At 43.8% G+C, this 18124-nt stretch overlaps 1 protein-coding gene across 5 annotated transcripts in view; it reads left to right on the forward strand.

Annotated features, from left to right (window-relative positions):
• The window catches only part of PTPRF (protein tyrosine phosphatase receptor type F), a 390558-nt gene that overhangs the window by 92584 nt on the left and 279850 nt on the right, over window positions 1-18124 (forward strand). For 2 of the 5 annotated variants that reach the window (XM_054210595.1, XM_054210596.1), the window contains exon 2: window positions 2294-2374. The gene's annotated coding sequence lies outside the window, so the exon portion shown is untranslated. Of the gene's footprint in view, window positions 1-2293; window positions 2375-8513; window positions 8832-8929; window positions 9305-18124 lie in introns of those variants that run through there. The other 3 variants (XM_054210594.1, XM_054210598.1, XM_054210597.1) reach the window with 2 other exon arrangements.

Consider the following 18124-nt stretch of genomic DNA (forward strand, 5'->3'; position numbering starts at 1 on the left):
CGAAATGGTCATCGTGTTAGTCATGGGGGAAGGGAGAAAACAGATTTGTATAACCTGTCTTCTGTTCATTCAGTATATTAGTCTTAGTCATGGGCATCAAGGTGGATGTGTGCCTGTAGAAGAAGGCTTTCCTCAAACCCCAGGGAGCCTGGCAGGAGGTGTCAGGGCGATTCCCTAAAATTCTGACCCGAGGGATGGAGAGTGATAGTGTGGGACAGGTGAAGATGGGAGCTGGGGACCTGACATAGAGGGAGAGATGCTGGAGTAGAAAATTGGCATCCTGTGTGAGAGGGGAAAAAAATCTCTTATGATGCATTGTGCACAAGGGAGCTTGCAGGGACAGAAGAAAGAGGGATGAATGTGGCCAAAGCTATGAAAAGCACATTGAGGAGCTTTATGCATAGATATTGGCAGGGTAGGACCTCCAGGTTTAAAAGAGGAACAGGCTCTGAATGACTGCAGCGAACGCTGCCAGTGTGTGCCAGAAGTAAATATAGTAGAGTAAGCACTGCTACAGAGTCACTGAAGTCAACGCTGCATAACATAAAATTGCATAATATATTTGTTTGTCAAGGTTATTAGAGCACAGTTTTAAATGGATCCGAGTCCTTGGAAAGGTGACTGTATTCTAGTTCCCTGGGCTGAGGTTTCCGATACATCCCAGTCTGATCCGGCGGCAGACGGCCAGCAGAAGGGGTGAGCTTGCCATTCCCCTCCTACCAGCTCCAGCGCTTGTCTGACCAGCTGCGAGCTGGTTCCACTCACTGCGCCAGGAGGTGGGGAGCTGCCTTCTCTCCCCTGAAAGAAAACAAAATGAAGGGATTTTTGTTGTCCCAGTCTGCTCAGGTTGCGAGGGGATGAGAGAGGGTCTCTAGGCGGTGCGTGGATGAGAGGGTAGGTGAGGTGGGGGTATCAGTAAGTTTGTGAGGCATGGGATGGGCAGGCTGTCCCAGCCCCGTGTCCCACCTCAGAGGTGGAGCGCACTGGCGGCATTCCTCCCCTCTCCCACCAGGGACACGGTCGGTGCGTGATGCAGCAACCGTCAGAGACCCAGGTTTCAGGGCACTGCCACACTTTCTGAAAGTGTGCTGGAACTGTTTACGAAATGAGTACTTTGTAAATGATAAAGACTAAATAACGCATTCTACACATTTGCATAATTTTGAATCACTTATCCTTCTGAGGGCTGTAGTCATTTGGCTCACGTTAGAGAATGCTTAACGGTGTAATCAAGCTCAAGCCGTTGGTTGCCGAGCCGAGTTGACACTGAAGATAGGAGGTGTGTTTTTTGGGGAGACAGTGCATGTTCCCTTTAACGTCCCCGGCTTGGTGAAGCGGTGCCCTGAGGGCTCGGAGCACTGCGTGTGGGACACGGGGAGGCATGAAGGGTCAGGATGTCTTTCAGAAAGGGCTGGAGAACCTGGAGCAATGGAAGTGGGACGTATCTCCATGCTGATAGCGTGCAGGGTCATGACCTTTGGAGGCATTAGGAGAAAGACAGTTTTGCTCTGAGCTCTGGAGGATGGCGTGTGTTACCGATTCGAAATACTGGACAAACACGTCTTTGTGCAGTCACAAGGTGACAGTGAGCTGCAGGGAATGGCGATGGGCAGAGCAGGGTGAAGTGGGCTAACAGAGGAGGTGGGTAACCTCAAGGATGGGGAGCCTTCTGAGAGCAAACTCCAAGAACTTGCTTGGGTTGGGCGGTAAAATGAGCCCTGACAGGGAGGTGGTGTAATTCATTTTTTATCGTCAGGGAAATAAACTTCAGGGATAGGGAAAAGCTGTTTAAGCTGCTGGATCAATGTTGGCATGAAAACAAATGGATAAAAGCTGTTCAGGAATAAATGTTAGGCTGAAAATTAAAGTTTTTTTTAACTCTTGGAGGAACTCGGTTCTGCAGTAGTTATCGGACACGGAGACTGAGGAAGAGCATTGTCAGTACGTTGGGGTCCGTTGCTGTGGTTGGGGCTCTTCAATGTGGTGCTCGTAATGGAGGGATTGAGGTAGTGATCTGTGAAGGAAACACCTTTCCTGGCTGCGTCCGTCTGTGGTGGTGGGTTGTCACGACAGTGTTGTGTCCAAGTAGGAAAGGGGAAGCTGTCCCTTGCTGTCACAGTTCTAAGAGTGTCCCGATGCGAATACGTGCTGGACCAAATCGCTTCTTCCCCGGGATGGAAAATTCACGTTGTTAACTGAAGTTTTAACCTTTGCTTTACATTTAGTCTGTGAATGTGTCTGCTGCTATAGTAATTTATGACACTTATTTTTATGTTTGTTTTTTTTTTCCTAGGTATTTTTATGGCCTCTGTCACAGTGGTGTCTCAGTGTCTCCCAGGCATTTATGGATTTATTCTGAGAACGTTCCTGTGAGGTAGGGAAACGTTATCACCTTCGTTTTACGGACTGGGAACTGAGGCACAGGGAGATAAAGGTTGCAGGAGGAGTCTGTAGCATAGCCAGCAGTCAAACATTGATTGCAAGCAATTTCTTTATTGTTCTAATCCCTAAGCCCAGCTACCTGTCTTTGGCTCTTTTCTGTCTTTTTTTCTTTTTTCTGCTGGTCTGAGTTTTAGTAGAAACACTCTGCAAGGGGCTGGGAGGACCCGTGGAAAATACGATTAGGGTTACTGGTGTCCTTTCTTTAACATTGTTACTTATGAGTTGAAATGCCATGCTAAAAATATCAGCAGATCTGTTTATGTTAAATGATTAACGTGTTTAGACTTTCAACAGATAAGCTGTCATGCTTTTTTGAGTCAGTAACTCCTTTATCCTACCTGTCCAGGCTTGTGGCTGTTGAATTCTTACCCTGCCTAAGCTAATGCCATCGCAATCACCTAAAGCAATGCCAAGAATTTCATCATCCATGCAAAGATCTGATTCATGTCAAGACAGGTGTAAAGTTTCTCAAGCACATTTATGTGTAATTACTGTTTAACTTTATTTTTCAAAGGTCTTTCCAAGCTAGCTACAATGTTCAGCTTTGAGCTCCCAGATTCTCCCAGAAATTGGATTTCAGTGCCTGATTAGTGATGCTGATCCCTTTTGAAAGTATTGCAAAGTTCTTGACACATGTGTGCGCACTGAATTACAATTTACATCATAAAATTAAATATCATGAATAACAGCTTGAAAAATGTCTTTTTTTTCCCCCTTCAAGTAAGGAATTTTTAAGATAGGTCTCCCTTGAGCCCTTCTTTCCCTTCAAGTTGGTATTTAAAGTGTGACTTTTACTACTTAAGGAATTTTCTTAGAGCTACGGCAACATTACAAATTACAAGGACACCACAGGCTCTCACAATTAAACATTTTTATTGTATATTAAAATAAGCAACATTATTAAAATGATAACATTGCGAAGAAATACTTAATGCCATCTTTCTAATTTTGCAATCTCTGAAATACACACATTGGATTACATTTACGCTCTTTATTAATGTATATTACATGTCTTTGTGTCCCCAAGAATGAAGCCTTAATGACTCATGAACTGTCTCAAAGTGTACTAAATAAGATTAAAGAGCTGGCCAGTGACCTTAACAGTCAATTAGGCTATGCATTACTCAGCCCGGTATTTGTGGAGTGCAGAAGGGAAGCGAAAACTCATTAGCTAAGATGCTGATGCTTGAAACAAACAAGATTTCTCTAAAACTAGGAACTGGTCTTGGCGCTTAAGTGGAGATTGAAGCCCTTACGGTAGGTATGTCTTTGCGTATGTGTGTTTGAAAAGTACTGATGGTGTGGTCTGGGGAGTGAGAGAAGCCTGCTAGCGAAGCTGGCGGAGAGCAAGAGCTTTTGGGCTCAAAGCCCTTTGGAATAGACCCTGCCAGGCATGGATGGCGCTGGGTTGGGCCCTGGCAAATGCTGAGGAGATGGTGCTCAGGTGGTGGGATGTGCCAGCCGAGAGGTTACGCAAAGACAGCACAAATGGGGAGGGCTGGTTTCAGAAACTGTGTGTTTCACAGAAACAGCAGGGCAGGGAAGAACGTCTTGGCAGGGCTTACTGCACGCCCTCCCCTCAGAGGGGAGGCCAGGGTTGGCACGATTGCATTTGGATACATGTGGGAGCATGGGCAGAAAGGCTCTGGGCCGCTGTGCCCACTGAAGAGCAGAGTGTGAAGGCTGCATCCCCCTCTCCCTCCTGTGGCTCGGGACAGGGGAGATGAGGGGATGCTCAGAGGTACAGCCAGGTGAGACCCCCTGTTCCCCACCAGCTCCCCCTCCCCTTACAGACTCACCTGCCCCATGGAGTCGGCACGAAACAGGCTGGCACGGGCAGCAGGGCTGAGCGCATCCCCACCATGGGTTAACTTGGTGAGAGGCAGAGTCAAACCCAGACAGTATCTGCATTACGGGAGAGTGTCTGTCGTCTTCAGGATGACATTTCTTAACTAATCGTCTGCATGCAGTTTTATATTGTATTTGGAAGCATCTTAGAGCAGTCCCAGGTTAGAGACAGCCATTCCCCTGGGAGGATGCTGCTGCGTGGTGACGAAACTGAACCCAGAGCGGTGACAACGTTGCACGGGAGCTGACCCAGCAGCTTGGTCGTGGTGCTCCTCAGCAAAAGAGTGGGCCTTGAGGGCTTCTCAGTTTTATAGCCCTTCTTTTCTGGTATGTGCAGTTACGTATGCTTTTAGCTGACCCTGAGAAGCTCTTCTATCCTTCTTAACGTAAACTCAGGTTTTAAGAAATAAAAGATGACAGACTCGGTCCATACCAAATGTGGCTGAAAGTATGGTTTGAGTGGCATGCAACAACATCTTTTAAAGTAAATCAATTGTTTTGAACATAAATTGGGCACAGTCTCCCTGATCTAGGTCACAGTTTATCTGTAGGGTTTTCTTTTAAACTAATTTCCTTAATAAACTCCATTTGATTGGGAGGGGTGGAGGAACCTGGGGAAAAAAAAAAAGTGTACTTTTGCCGTTCAGATGAATGGGAAAGAAAGAAAAGGAAGCCTTTTCAATCATGTCAGGCTGAATCTAAAGCATCAAGGAATGACATTACAGGAGAACCCCTGAAGATAAACTGTAACCTAGATTAGCAGAATACAGATTAAGTTTTCAGGAGTTTGGAGACTGCAGTGCATCCTGAAGCAGTCTTTTGACATTAATTTAAACTAAAATTGTTATATGGTTGCTCTTTCAGGGATATACAAAAATACGTAAAGTTTCCATTTGAATGTTCCAGTCCTGAAGTTAATAAATTTATTAAACTGAAGACTGCTTGAAAAGATTGAAAAACCTAAACTCAGTATTTTCCATTTGAACTGGCTATTGCTGGGGAAATGCTGTATATCTATATGATTATGGTTTGGAGGATTTTTATACGTGCAACATTACCACTGAAAGCTGAAGACTGGAATCGCTGTTAAAACTGAGAATTCCGCATGATTATTTTTCTTCATTCTGACTTTACAGTATAAAGCAGTTGTCATCAGGTCACATGTCCCCTTCTAAATTCTTTAAATATCTTTATTTTTTAATTTATTTTCATTTTGGAAAATGTGTTGTGATACCATGTTCTAATTTAAGGGGTGTTTTCTGTAGTAAAGGTCATGTATTTCTACAAAGCGTTGTCGCAAAGCTCATGTGATTCAATGTGATTTGTTTGTGTGTTGATGCCACGTTGGCTGGAACATATTAATACTTAATGCAAAATGACGAGTTATCCGTTACTTTTCACTGTAATACGGTGAATGATATTTTCTGGCTGCATTTAAATGACAGCCTCAAAAGGGCATTGGCTGCATTGGTTGGCATAGCTCAGCATTCTTTATGTATGGCTATATATGTTTTTTTGGACTTAAGAGTCTTTATGGGTCTTTTTATCTTAGGAATGAGCAGAGTGCTTTAATATATTGGTGCCCAAAGGGCAAGACGGCTGGCCATTTACCTGGTTCCACACGGTGCGCGTTGGGGAATGTGTGTGGAGAGGGAAGGGTGGGGTTTAAAGCTCCAAATTCAGACTAGTGAAATTCGTCTCTGCTTTGACGGTGTGTGCTTTAGCTGTCTACAGGGATATACATTTTCAAAAGTGTATTTATGAAAAACAGTATCAGCAGAAGCTGGAGATGTTACAAGGTTTAACCATATTTGTGAAATTGAACATGAGCTTTCGCCCTCTGGTCTTTTTCATTTCCTTTTCTATTATACAATCAACATATTGGTAGGTGGCTTTTGTTTTGTCACTTTACCTATTTAATTAATTTGGCTCTCTGAGGGTTATGCAATAAAGGTAGAATCACCATAACTGGCAGCGTAACTCTGTCATCCCACGGAGTCAGCACTTGCTGGCGCAATGGGTTTCAGCAGCTGCCACGCCGTCTCTGTGTGTTTTCTAAACCCAAGACTAGTGCTGCGCTCATTAAAAATACATGCTACATAAGTTAATGTGCATAAGGAGTTTTGGTACTGAGATTGCCTTTGAGGATACTTTTAACTCTAATTAACTTGGTTTCGTTCTATCTGCTATCACCATAGGCTTGGCTGAAACCAGCCAGTATTGGTTAGGCTCCTGGTTTGAAGTAGAGCCTGGCGGGATGGTGGATTAAAAACCACAGGGTTGTTAGTGTGCAGAGGTTCCTGATGCCCGCGCCGGCTGTGCCGGCTCCTGGGGCTGCCTTCTGCGGGAACAGCAGGGCTGTGCCGGGCACAAGCCCCGGCGGTGCCGTTCCCGAGGGCAGAGCAGATACCCATCCCGTCCCGTTCTCAGGCAAAACTCTGTGTTTCTGAAATCCTGAAATTCTGATTCCTGAAATAATGAGGTTTGCCAAGCTGTGATTGAACAGTTGTATGATACCGAACTCCCCTGACTAAAATAGAGTCTGAATTTTTCCACTAGCAAAATAAGGAGCAGCAGCAGAGAAGACTATACGCAATATTTCACCGGTCTGGTTTTTCTCTCTCTTCATACCTTCTTTCTATTCATCATTATTAGCTCAAGGATAATTTCCAAGGATTCTTCTAATTATGATTTGTTTTTCAGAGGAGGCAGGCAGACAGGGGTTACTGATGGTTGCGTTTCTGTCAAGAACAAATACAAGTATATGTGGGCTGGAAATACTGGGTGGGTTTTTTTGGCCTGGCAGTGTTGGAAATCAAGCTTTGTTATTATGTCCAGTAAAGCAGGCTTCACTGACAGCTGATTATAGTATTCTGTTAGAGGAGGTTTTCAGAGTATCACTCTGGAAGAAGATATTCGCAGATCCATATTCAACAGCAGACGGCTGTATTCCATGTAAGTGGAAGAATGTATGAATTTGGTGCATTTTCATCACAGCTAGCAAAAGAAAATGATTTTTTTTCCCTTCTTTTTGACTAGTACTAGGGTTTTAGTCTTGCAGAAGGATTTTCTAGGTAGAAACATCAGGTAAAATGGATTTTGGATTTAAACACTGTGGGGGAGGGGGAGAACCACCTCCCAGCAGTTTTTGAGTGCTCATCATTTCCTGAAAATCGGACCTTTTAAATTATTTCAGGTTGGGTACACTAGAAATTGAGACGTTGAAATCACTAACTGCTTTTGAGAATGACAGCCAGAACCTCCATTAACGTTGCATCCTTCTGCCTAGGGGATCACAGAACAGAGACTGATGTGTCTTTGAGGATGGAAATGGAGTAGTTTAAGAAGTTGCTGTGCTTTAGCTGGGAAGTGGTAACAACACGCAACTGTGTCTGGTTCGTTTTGCCGAAAAACAAAATAGAAATCACAGAGGATGATCTAAGGCTGTCTGTTTTGCTTTGCATAGAAGCAGACTAGCTATGCCCCTGTAATAAGTTGCCATGTCTCAGCTATGAGGATGGTAATTTCCAGTTGATGAAAGGTAAATTATAGCTAGAACAGGTGGGTGCATTAAAATCGTAATGTGCTTCAAGATATCTGTCTGTGTTCACAGAGGAGCGGGACTCGCTGTGCTGGTTTGAACCAGTGGTCAGTGTAATTCGGTACCCTACCCTTGGCGATGATCAGTGCCGGATAACTGAGGCAATGGTACAGGAAATCACGCATTTGATTATCAAATATTTTATCTGCTGGGGAAGTGTTGGCTTTTTTAATGTACCAAACCAAAACAGTCTGGTTTAGTCACTGAAAGAGCCCCTTCTAAAAAGCAGTTAAATTTTCTTTGCAGACAAGGAGTTTGTTGACATTTCTTAATGTCCTCGCTTCAGACATCTCAGCTGAAGGTTGGTCTAAGCCTTATACAGTCTTTAATCTGGCTTGGGTTTTTTTTTTATTTTATTTAAATGTTCTTCTGCATCTCCTAAAAGCTAGAGTAATGGTACATGAACAGTCTGGGGTTTTTTTTGCTAACATTGTAGCTGAAAGATAAAATATTGAATGTGTTTCATGTAGTTATCGTATTGCTTGAGTGTGTCTTCACATTAATTAAAATTAATTTAAACAATGTGATAGGAGTATAGTGCAGAGCAGGAAAAGGATAGATCAGAAAAAGTAGATAAGATAGGTGTATTCAAATAGTCAGAGCCTGATGAAATTTGCCCTAGGGTACATCAGCAACTAGCCAAGCAACCTTTGAACCATTTACAATTATCTTTTAGAAATTGTGAAGAGCAAGAGAGGTCCTGGAGGACTGAAAAGGGCAAATGCAGTACCTGCCTTTGAAAAGGGGAGATCCAGGGAATTACTGGCTAGTTAGTCTAACTGCGATGCTTAGAGAATTGGAACAAAATTTTTAATCAGTTTCTGGGAATCTGGAGGATAACAAGATGATAAAAGACTGGGGGAGCAGTACCTGTGATGTTACCTTGACTTCAGTAGCTTTTGACATAACCCCTTGTGGCATTTCTGGGGAACAGGGAAATGTATGTATTTAATTGTACAGTAAACAAATAACTGTTTAAAGACCGTGTTTGAAGAGTAGTTACCTATAACTTGCTGTGAAAATCAGGGGAAGAAGGGGGGAGGTGGCATGAGGAATTGTGTGAATACACCCCTGTTTGTCTTGGGCTGAGCTTTATTTGCTTTTCTCTTTACTGATGTGGACAAGGGAATACTTACTAAATCTGCAAGTAAGCCTGAACAGAGCGGGGCTCAAGCGGTGTGAAGCATAGTTCAGAATTAAATGGCTACTGTAGATTGAAAAACGTTTGGAAATCTGCAGCATATAACTTAATGAGCTGAAATGAGGAAATACAAAACGCTGAGGACGTGGCTAGGCTGCACAGCCACAGAAGAGCTCTTTGGGATGTGTGCTGGATCACCGCCTTTGCACAAGCTAACAGTTGCAGAGAGGACAACTTCCATCTGGAATGTATTAAGAGGACTGTAATTAAAGGTAACGGTTCTGTCGTGGTCAGTGCCGCTCAGGCCCTAGATGTGGAGCTGTGACCGGCTTCAAGGATGGTACATTAGGGAGCATGGTTGGCCAAGGGCATCCCTGGATGTAGCTGGGGTCTGGAGGACAGATGAGATGTGGAGGGTGTTGGAGCTGGGTCTGATCAGCCTGTGGATGAGGAGACTGAGTGAGCGGTTGCTGTCTCAACCAAGGGATGGACAAAAGGTCCTCCCAGTTTATGGCAAGCCTTGTAACTTGGATCCCACCGGTGATCACAAGTACGAAAAAGACATCAACAAGTCAGGAAAGGTGCCAAAAACTGGAGTGGATCAGGCAGAGGACTGCCTGGCTGGCTGGGGACTAGAGCAGGAGATGTGCAAGCAGGGGGAGGAAGGGTCTGACCGCAGTCACCCACCCGCAACGGGCGGCTGGGGTGACAGCGGTGTCCAGCTCTTCTGGGGGAGCACACGGAAGGCAAAAGAAGCAAAGTTCAGAGGATGCAGCAAGGGAAGTTCCAATAGTTCAACTCGAGAGTGGAAGAGCACTGGAACAAGGGTCTAAAGAGGTTGTGGCACTTTCACCTTTGGAGGTACTTGAAAATCAGCTGGGCAAGGCTCTGGGTAACATGGTCTGGCTTCAAAGTTAGCGCTGCTTTGAGCAGGGTTTGGACCAGGGATCTGCAGGAGTTGCTTCCCACCTGCTTTACTCTGAGGTTCAATAAACTACTTCTGTCATCCTTGTCTTTAGAGGATGAAATTTGTGAACGGTAGGTCTCAGGTCAGTGGCGGTGCTCCTCCAGGAAATGCTAATCAACAGTTCAGAAGGGCCAGGTATTACTGAGATTGCTTCCCTTTGAGTAGTGTCTCTTAATAACATAAAAATGTTTGTTTTCTCAATCAGGATTCAAGAGGAAACACTGTAATCAACTGTTTAAATTTCTTCAATGCTTCAGCATTTTCTTTTGTTAGAAGCACCAGCGTGTTTTCTAGGATACAGGTGTTTTAACTTCATAGCCTTTAAGAAACCTTTGCATCAAGCACATGCATTGGCTTGGGTGCTCAAGGGAGATTGTTGCCTTGTAATAAACAATGTTCCTAATCAGAGATGCTGATTATTTCCCGTCACAGTAAGTAGAAAACATGTGATCAGTGACTTCAGCATCTATTTCTTCTTAGTGTTTTGCAAAAGTAATAGCTATAAGGTTGTAATAGTGATACGCAATCTCTTAACATGCCGTGGTTAAATATTAATATACATTGGCTGTGTTTAAAGATCAAGAATGGCTCTTAAGTAATGAAACGTTAACTCTCTCTTAAGCTCCATCAAATTTTGTAAGGTAACTTCTGGAAGGGGAGTGTGTTGCCTTTCCGAGTGGTTGTCTGTTGCGTGATCCTTAACAACAATTCAATGCAACTGTTTTTCTGGGTTAGAATATTGAGAAATCGACACTAACGTTTCTGTCGAGGTCTGTTTTAATCACTTAACATAGCCAGGCTGCTCGACAGGTAACCACATAAAGCATTCCCAAAGACTAATGGTCTGTCTTGCTCATCTGTCCCCATATCCTTAATCATGCTGATGAGGTTTTTTTGTTTTGGTTTGATTTTGACCAGTGCCATTAAGCTGACAAGGCTACCTTGTTCAGAGGTGCGGCGGTCGAGGGGTTATTTCCTATGATAGCTGTGACAATCTGTAGGGACACGTAATTACGGAGCTGCCCCATCCTGCCTGTTGGGACAGTCTCTCCTGGCACTTGCACAGTGGCACGGAGACTTTAGACCATATGTGTAATCTTGGTTAATTGTGTTAGATATTTGTTCTCCTTGTTTAATGTTTGTTAAAGTCTTGTAAATGAAGTTGCTACAGTGTGAAATTTTATGGTGTCCAAGTCTGAAATGATCCCGCTTATCTTGTTGACTTTCCTCCAAGCTGTTTCTTGTGGTGGTTCTGCTTTGCCGGCCAGCACACGGGAGTGGTGAGCGGGGCTTTCTCCTGGGTTTTATTTGATAGTCATTAACTCCAGATGGCAAATACCATTTTATGCTGTTGTAAAAGGTATTTGGTTTGAATGAAGTTCTCTTTCACATGCAATGGGGATGAGGTTTTTTGGAAGTTTCGATTTATCTGTTCATCTCAGCAGCATGGATTATTGGTGTTGCTGGAGTTGGAGACCCTAACTGATGAGGTACACAAAGAAGAAGGGCTGATAAAACGCATGTTACAGATGTTATGACAAGAACGTCATATTTTTTGCTGGGTAGCAGAGTGACTGATTGGCTGTAGACATTCCTGACACTGCCTGACAGAAAGGGTTATTTTATCTGAAAACAGTGCAGTTACAGATGAGAGAGCTCCTGAAAAACATCACTCACTTTTACTAGCGACATCCATCACTTCCTAATTATGGGTGCTTTCAGGTGGAGAAACAAGTTCTTTCCATTGCTCCTCTGGAGCTTTTCTTGTCACTACGGCATCAGCATAGGGTTAAAGTCGGTCCTTTATCCGGGGGCAGAGGGACCTGTGGATTAAATTAACACACATAGGTGTGTGTATGTGTTAGATGGGTATCACACTGTTACAGGAACGGCAATGGCCAGAGACTGTGGAGAATGAATAACTCTTTGTAGCTTAACCACCTACTTTGAAGCACAGAAGATCTGTTAAGCTTTTTCATTTGGAAGTCAGGAGTTTTCATTATCCTTTGAAAAGCTGAATCAGATCAGAGCAAGTCATGAGTCCAGTGAAGAGAGAAACCTGTGATACCTGTTCAGAAACAAGAGAGTGTCTCTGAATCTCAGTTTTCCAACACATGTACTAATTTTTGGTGGCAGGAGTGTGACTTCCCTGGATGGTCCAGGATCTCTCACCTCTCTGGATGTCCCTGGAGCTGCCGTGGCACCTTTTTCCCCTGCCTCCTGCTGTCTCCAAGCATGGGAGAAGGCAGGGTCTTCCCTTGCCTCCTGGCCGGTGGAGTGGCTCCTGGCAGAGTTGCCTGCTCGCCACAGGGGCTGAACAAGAGCCACTGCCAGGACAGAAACTCAAGTGGAATTTTTCCAAAATGCTGAATTGGCCTAACTTTTTTCCTGCTGATTTTGTTGGTCCTGGTACCATACTTCACACTTTTTCAGAAAGCCATAATTTTTTTTTTTTTTTTTGGAAAGCCATATATGTTTTCAATGCAGTCCGTACCACTGCCTAGAGATCCGGTGCCAATTCCAAACCCTCTGCTGCTTCCTGGCATCAGAGCAGCCGTTGGCAGCTGTGTCCATTATACAGTGGCCTAATTGATGGGAAATCATCGTAGCTGCGGGAGCCCTTTGCACGGCTGGGTATCTTAGACTCCGCTCTGCTTCAGCCCACCTTCTGTGTGGGGCTCAGATTTTCTGAGCTCTTAAGGAATTTATTTTCCATTGCAATACTAAATAATTCTCTTCTCGCAGTCTTACAGCAAGAGCAGGGTAGGAGATTTACTTTCTCTGTGTGTTACTGTTTACAGACAGATAAAAATAACAGTTGGTTGAAGTATTGTTTGTTTTTATGCATGGATGTACTGCGGGCTCCACCCATGAGTGTGCTTCTCTGCCTAAATTTCTTTGTATTTACTCTCTGCGGCCCGTCGATCAGACCACAGGTATGGAGATGCTGCGGATACCATGGCGATAGGGTCAGCAAAGGTGCCTGTGTGCGTGGTGTGGTCAGGCAAGAATAAATGAGCATTTTCGAAATTGTTGTTTAATTCCAACGACTCTGCAGATGGTGAAGTATTTACAGTTTCTGAAATGATCTGTGCTGCCCTGTGCTGCCTTTTTCCTTTGAAGAGTAGGTGCCTTGCAGCCCTTCCCTGGCTGCTGGTAATAGTGGTAATTAAACACACCTGGTAATGACAACAGACCTGATGCACCTTCTGCTGCTGGGGACACTGGTGTCCTGAGGTGGGGAGCGCCCATCGCTGCCTCATACGAGCCCTCAATCTCAATGCAGGCTCAAGGTTAAAAGCACAGTCCATAGATAAGGTGGGAGTGGATGACTCTGTTCCCCGAGTACATCCCTGCCTTCCTCCTGGGAAGTGGAAGGACGGCCAACGTTTTGTTGAACTGAGTTGGTATTTTATTATTTCACTTTTGTCCTTGATTTTGTATCACTAAAGCAGTGCCTATTCTTTGCAAGAAGACCCAAAGGTATCATCTGTTACTCCTGATGGAAAGAGGGAGTGCAAATGAGATGAAAGTAATTTAAAACAAAAAGTGTAGGCTTGGTGATGCTGCCGTCCCTAGACTTGCCAATGCTTCAGCAGCCAACACACCAAGCGCTAGTTGTGGATGAGTGTTGCCCATGGGTTGGAGCTTCAGAGTTCTGGGAAACAGCTTTGGACATCAAAGACCTTGAGTAAACCCCCCCAGAGTTATTGAAGTTCTAGAGAAAGAAGTGAATTGCACTGATAGCTAAGTTTATCTTTTCCTGAAAGCGTAAGTCACAGTTTAATTTACTGGGGGGGGGGGGGGGGAATGCCCCCCAAACATGAAATATCCCATGTCCGCTTTTTTGAGATCTGAAAGACTGAAATGGATCATTATCCATCAACTCCCCAAAGACTAATTTGTGGGGAAGGCGGTGCCAGAGGAGAGGCTTTTGCAGGGGAAGTGTGGGAGAGCCCATCTGTCAATATTGTTCTTGCTGCTTTTCCAATGCTTTTCCAAATTGATAGTCTGGGAGTTGTCTCTGCTGCAGGTAAAGCTGGTTTCAGGCCCTCGTGTGCTGATATTTTACTGAAGTGAGACATGAACGCTCCAGGGGAAAATGGCACTGTGAGATAAAGGGCTCTGATACATGCATATAGCTTAAATGTCATCTTACCAAAAAAAAAAAAAGAGATAAAGCAGATGTTAATTGCAAAACTGTACTTCATGTACATTTTTTCTTATTAAAGTTATTTCATCTAATTCAGCATATCTGAACATACATTCGACTGCTGTGTTTATCCGTGCTAAAAATGTTTCTTTGAAACAGTTTTGTGATTATGCGAATACATAATTTTAATAGAAGACAGAGTAGATTTTAGTAGTCTCTGATTAGAGAGTATATTTTCTTCCAAGATGAAGAGTCTGAAGTAACAGTCAATTTTTATCATTTGTTTTGAAGGATGGAATTGCAGGTACACATTTTCTTCAAGCATTAGGTAAGCGGTCTGACTGGAATAGCAGTTTTAATCTGTTTTAATGATGTTTTTCCAATATGAAAGGGGCCAAGAGATGCATAAGTCTAAAGGTCTACTGGTAATTGTTGAAGTGATGGGAGTTGTTTACAGAACATACAGTGACTGGATGGTTGCCTCTTGCTAAGAGCGTATACGCGACCTTTGTTCTTGGTTTAAAGTATAATTAAGGAATACATGCCTCTGTGTATTTAAAAACAATAAAACCATCCCATTTGCAGACTGTGAGGTATTTAGGGATGGCAGATATGGTTGAAGCATTTCAGCAAGTGCTGGTATTAACTGTTTTGTTGTTTAATGATGTTGTGATGCCTTTCTCCGATGCAGCCATAATGAGGTCAAATCAAATCTTTTATTAAGCGTTACTCATATGAGTGAGGTAATGGCTTGTTATCTTATCTATGTAGGTAAAACTCTCATCCTTTTTACGTGATTGCAAAGAAAAAACTAAGAAATCCTGGCCTGGCCTGCCTTTTGTCTATAGTGTATGCCAAGGCTTTTGCAGACTTGTTAGGGAGCTATTAAACGGGCTTTGCTTTTTGCCTCGCTCTGCTGGTAAGGCCATGTGCCTTCAACATGTGTCCAGCTGTAGAAGCCTCAGAGAGAAAGAATTGCAGGCAACTCACTTCTGAAATCCTTCAAGACTGGCTCTTAATTCTTTGTATTGTTCCTTAATATTTCTGGGGCCATCAGGGTTAACGCTGGTCACTTTGCGACAGACCATCTTTCTTAATCTATTAGTTCGAAATGAAGAAGCCTTTTGCTCCTCCAGGGTTTGAAGCCCATTTATGGGCAGGAAATGGAGGAAATATGTGACGCATGACAGTGGCAGGTTCAAAAGGAGCAGCTGGGAGGTTTTGAAAGTGAAAATCTGTTGTGCTAAGTGCCATTCACAAAGCTGTGCTGTTAGTCTGGGAGCCGGAGGAGACAAAGTGCTTTCACTACACCCAGGGCAGCTGTGGAAAGTGCCAGCAGGGTGCTGGGGTCAGCAGGTTCCCGGTGCTCCTGGTGCTCCCCATCCTGCCCGTCTCATCCTTCTGCGTGCCCAGCTTGCTCCTGAGCTCTGCATGGAGAGGGGTTTTGCCCTCGCTTGCACATCAGCGCTGTCTCCCTTCATCCCTCTTTACTCCTTAGCAGGAGCATTAAGAGTTGGGTGGGTGAGTTTGATGGACAACGGTACTCACCACTGCTCGGGCACTGGGGTGGTCCAGGTGTGCCGGTGCTTAGGCAGGGTGGGCACGCAGGAAAATTGTTAGTGGAACATCCCCAGCCCCAGCCCTGGGCTCTCCAGCACTGTGCTGGCTCTGCAGCAGCTGAACCATGGCAACCCGCTGTCTAGTTGGGACAGGATTTCTTTGTCACAATTGAATTAACGTAAATATTTCTAATAATGTGTGTATGTGCATAAATACGTCTTTATTTAGCAGCTGCAGTGTTTGAACTGCAAACTGCGAAGAGAGTAATGTAACACTTTTTAAACAGAGGTGGCAAGGAAGGGAAATTTCCAAATTTAACCTCTTTTAGCTGAATTGTGAAACCTGATAAACAGCTGCCTTGGAGTACGGGAGGAAAAGGACATCACTAAATGGGGGAAAAAGACCTGAAAACAAATACTCTCTCTCAGTCCTCTTATAGCAGAGTATCAACTGGAAAGAAACCTAAGCTCTTTGTAAGAGGTTAAGCCATAAAATTATGAGGAGGGGTTATCCATACAACCGTACCCATCCATACAGCCACAGTTAGCTGACGACATGAGAAAAGGCCTCTGGTATGTAGATATCTGTTTTTTTTTCCTTGTGAGGAAGGAACTCAAGATCTGCTGTCAGCACTGTGCATCAACTGTGGTGCAAACCTCCCTTTCTAAGGGTTGGTGCTAAATATAAAATTGACAGCTTCAAGAGAATTGATTAAAGAGGAAATTTTTTTATTTTTTTTTAATTATATTTTTTTCTGACCTACTTGGAGAGACAAAAATCTAGCTAGGGGTCTTCCTCATCTCTCTTTTGTTACTGCCTAAGATTAATGCTCAGGCCCTTTGAAAGGCCATTAGTAGGAGGAACAGAAGTTAAAAGAAAACAAAGTCTCACTTTCAGTTGCTTTCCCAGTTATTCATTTTGGATTCAGCGCATGAACGACTTGTAGTTCGCCGTGGGGCTGAGTTGCGGGATCGAGGCCACAATGGAGGCATTGTGGTCACCTTTCTCTCCCCGCCGCCCTGCGCAGTTGAGTTGAAATCCTGCTTTTTGGCATCCAGGCTGTTGCTTTGGTGACCAATTATGACTCCAGAAGTATACATTGTGTTCTCCCTGAATAGCTGAAAGAGTGTAAGGAAAAAGACAAATGTGTTCAAACACCGCTCTGTTTTGCAAGCCTTCAAGGTGATTCAGAGTAGAGTTGTTGGCCTATTGGTTTTAACGTGGTATATCAGTGTAGTGTTAGGAATTCCAGTGTCAGTGTTGCAAATCCAGAAAACATAATTAAAGGTGATTTAACGCTCAGAATGCTGCGCCCTTTATAGATACATTATAATTACCTCTAATTTTTGTTAGTATGGAGTTCTCAGTTTCACGAAAACGGCGCTGTTTCTCTGCAATTATTTAATTTTAGAAATAGTTATGCGTGAATCACTCAAACCTTTGTTTTCTAGAAACCTAAGATGCAGTCTGTAATTCCGGGTTTGTGGGACGCATCTAGTGCTCCTTGGTCTTCCTGGTGGCCCTGAAAGTCTTCATGTGAACCCAACAAGGTTGTATAAAGTGTTTTTAGAATGAAGAGTGAGATTTATGCCAGTGACATGGCAGGGGTGAAAGAATGAGAAAAATGGTAAACTCTGTAAACACTCGAATATACCAGCTCCTTCATAGGTGAAGGAAGAAAATGTGCCAAATTAGTGTGCAAACAGAAGAAAAATGTGTAGTTTCAGGGAAAAGAATCACATGCGATGGCTGGGCAGAATTCTCTCTTTGAACGCCTTCAGCAGTGGTGTTTGCAGGATTCCTTCATTGCTTCCCATGGCGCTTAATCTTCTCTGCTCTGCTTTGTGTGGTTGGCGAGGTCCTCGGGTCGGTGATGTCTTTGTGTTTGGACACCCCTGTCCACACCACTCATGCTCACAAGTGACAACTGCAGCGATTTAATGACTGTCTCTCCCATAACGTGCTGATACCACAAGTTGCTAATGCTCCTGGTGGGCTAATGAGTGTGTCCGTTCTCCATGCTGGGTGGATTGCTTTGTTTGTCCTCCCCCAAGATTAGTGTTTATACTCCCTTGATAAAAGAAAAAGCACTCCAAGCATGAGTTCAAAGTGAAAACTCTCGTAGATCTGGCAGGCAGTACAATATCACTAATAGCAGCAGATACTTAAGTAGCCTATTTTCATAATCCCACAGGTAGTTGTTAAGAGCATTTTCTGCTACTGGGAGAATATCTATGCCTCTGTTGAACTCCTTGTCAGCTCTCCCTATATTTATGACCTTAATGGAGTTTCCAGCAATCACACTAAGATATAGTAGGCCCTGCGTATATCCATATTTCAATGTTCCGTTTTACACCTAATAGCACCTCATGTTGGTGTAGATGAGATATGTGGGTCACATCTGTACTGGTA

This window comes from Rissa tridactyla, chromosome 8 (genome assembly GCF_028500815.1).
Source record: "Rissa tridactyla isolate bRisTri1 chromosome 8, bRisTri1.patW.cur.20221130, whole genome shotgun sequence".
NCBI classification, from domain to species: Eukaryota; Metazoa; Chordata; class Aves; order Charadriiformes; family Laridae; genus Rissa; species Rissa tridactyla.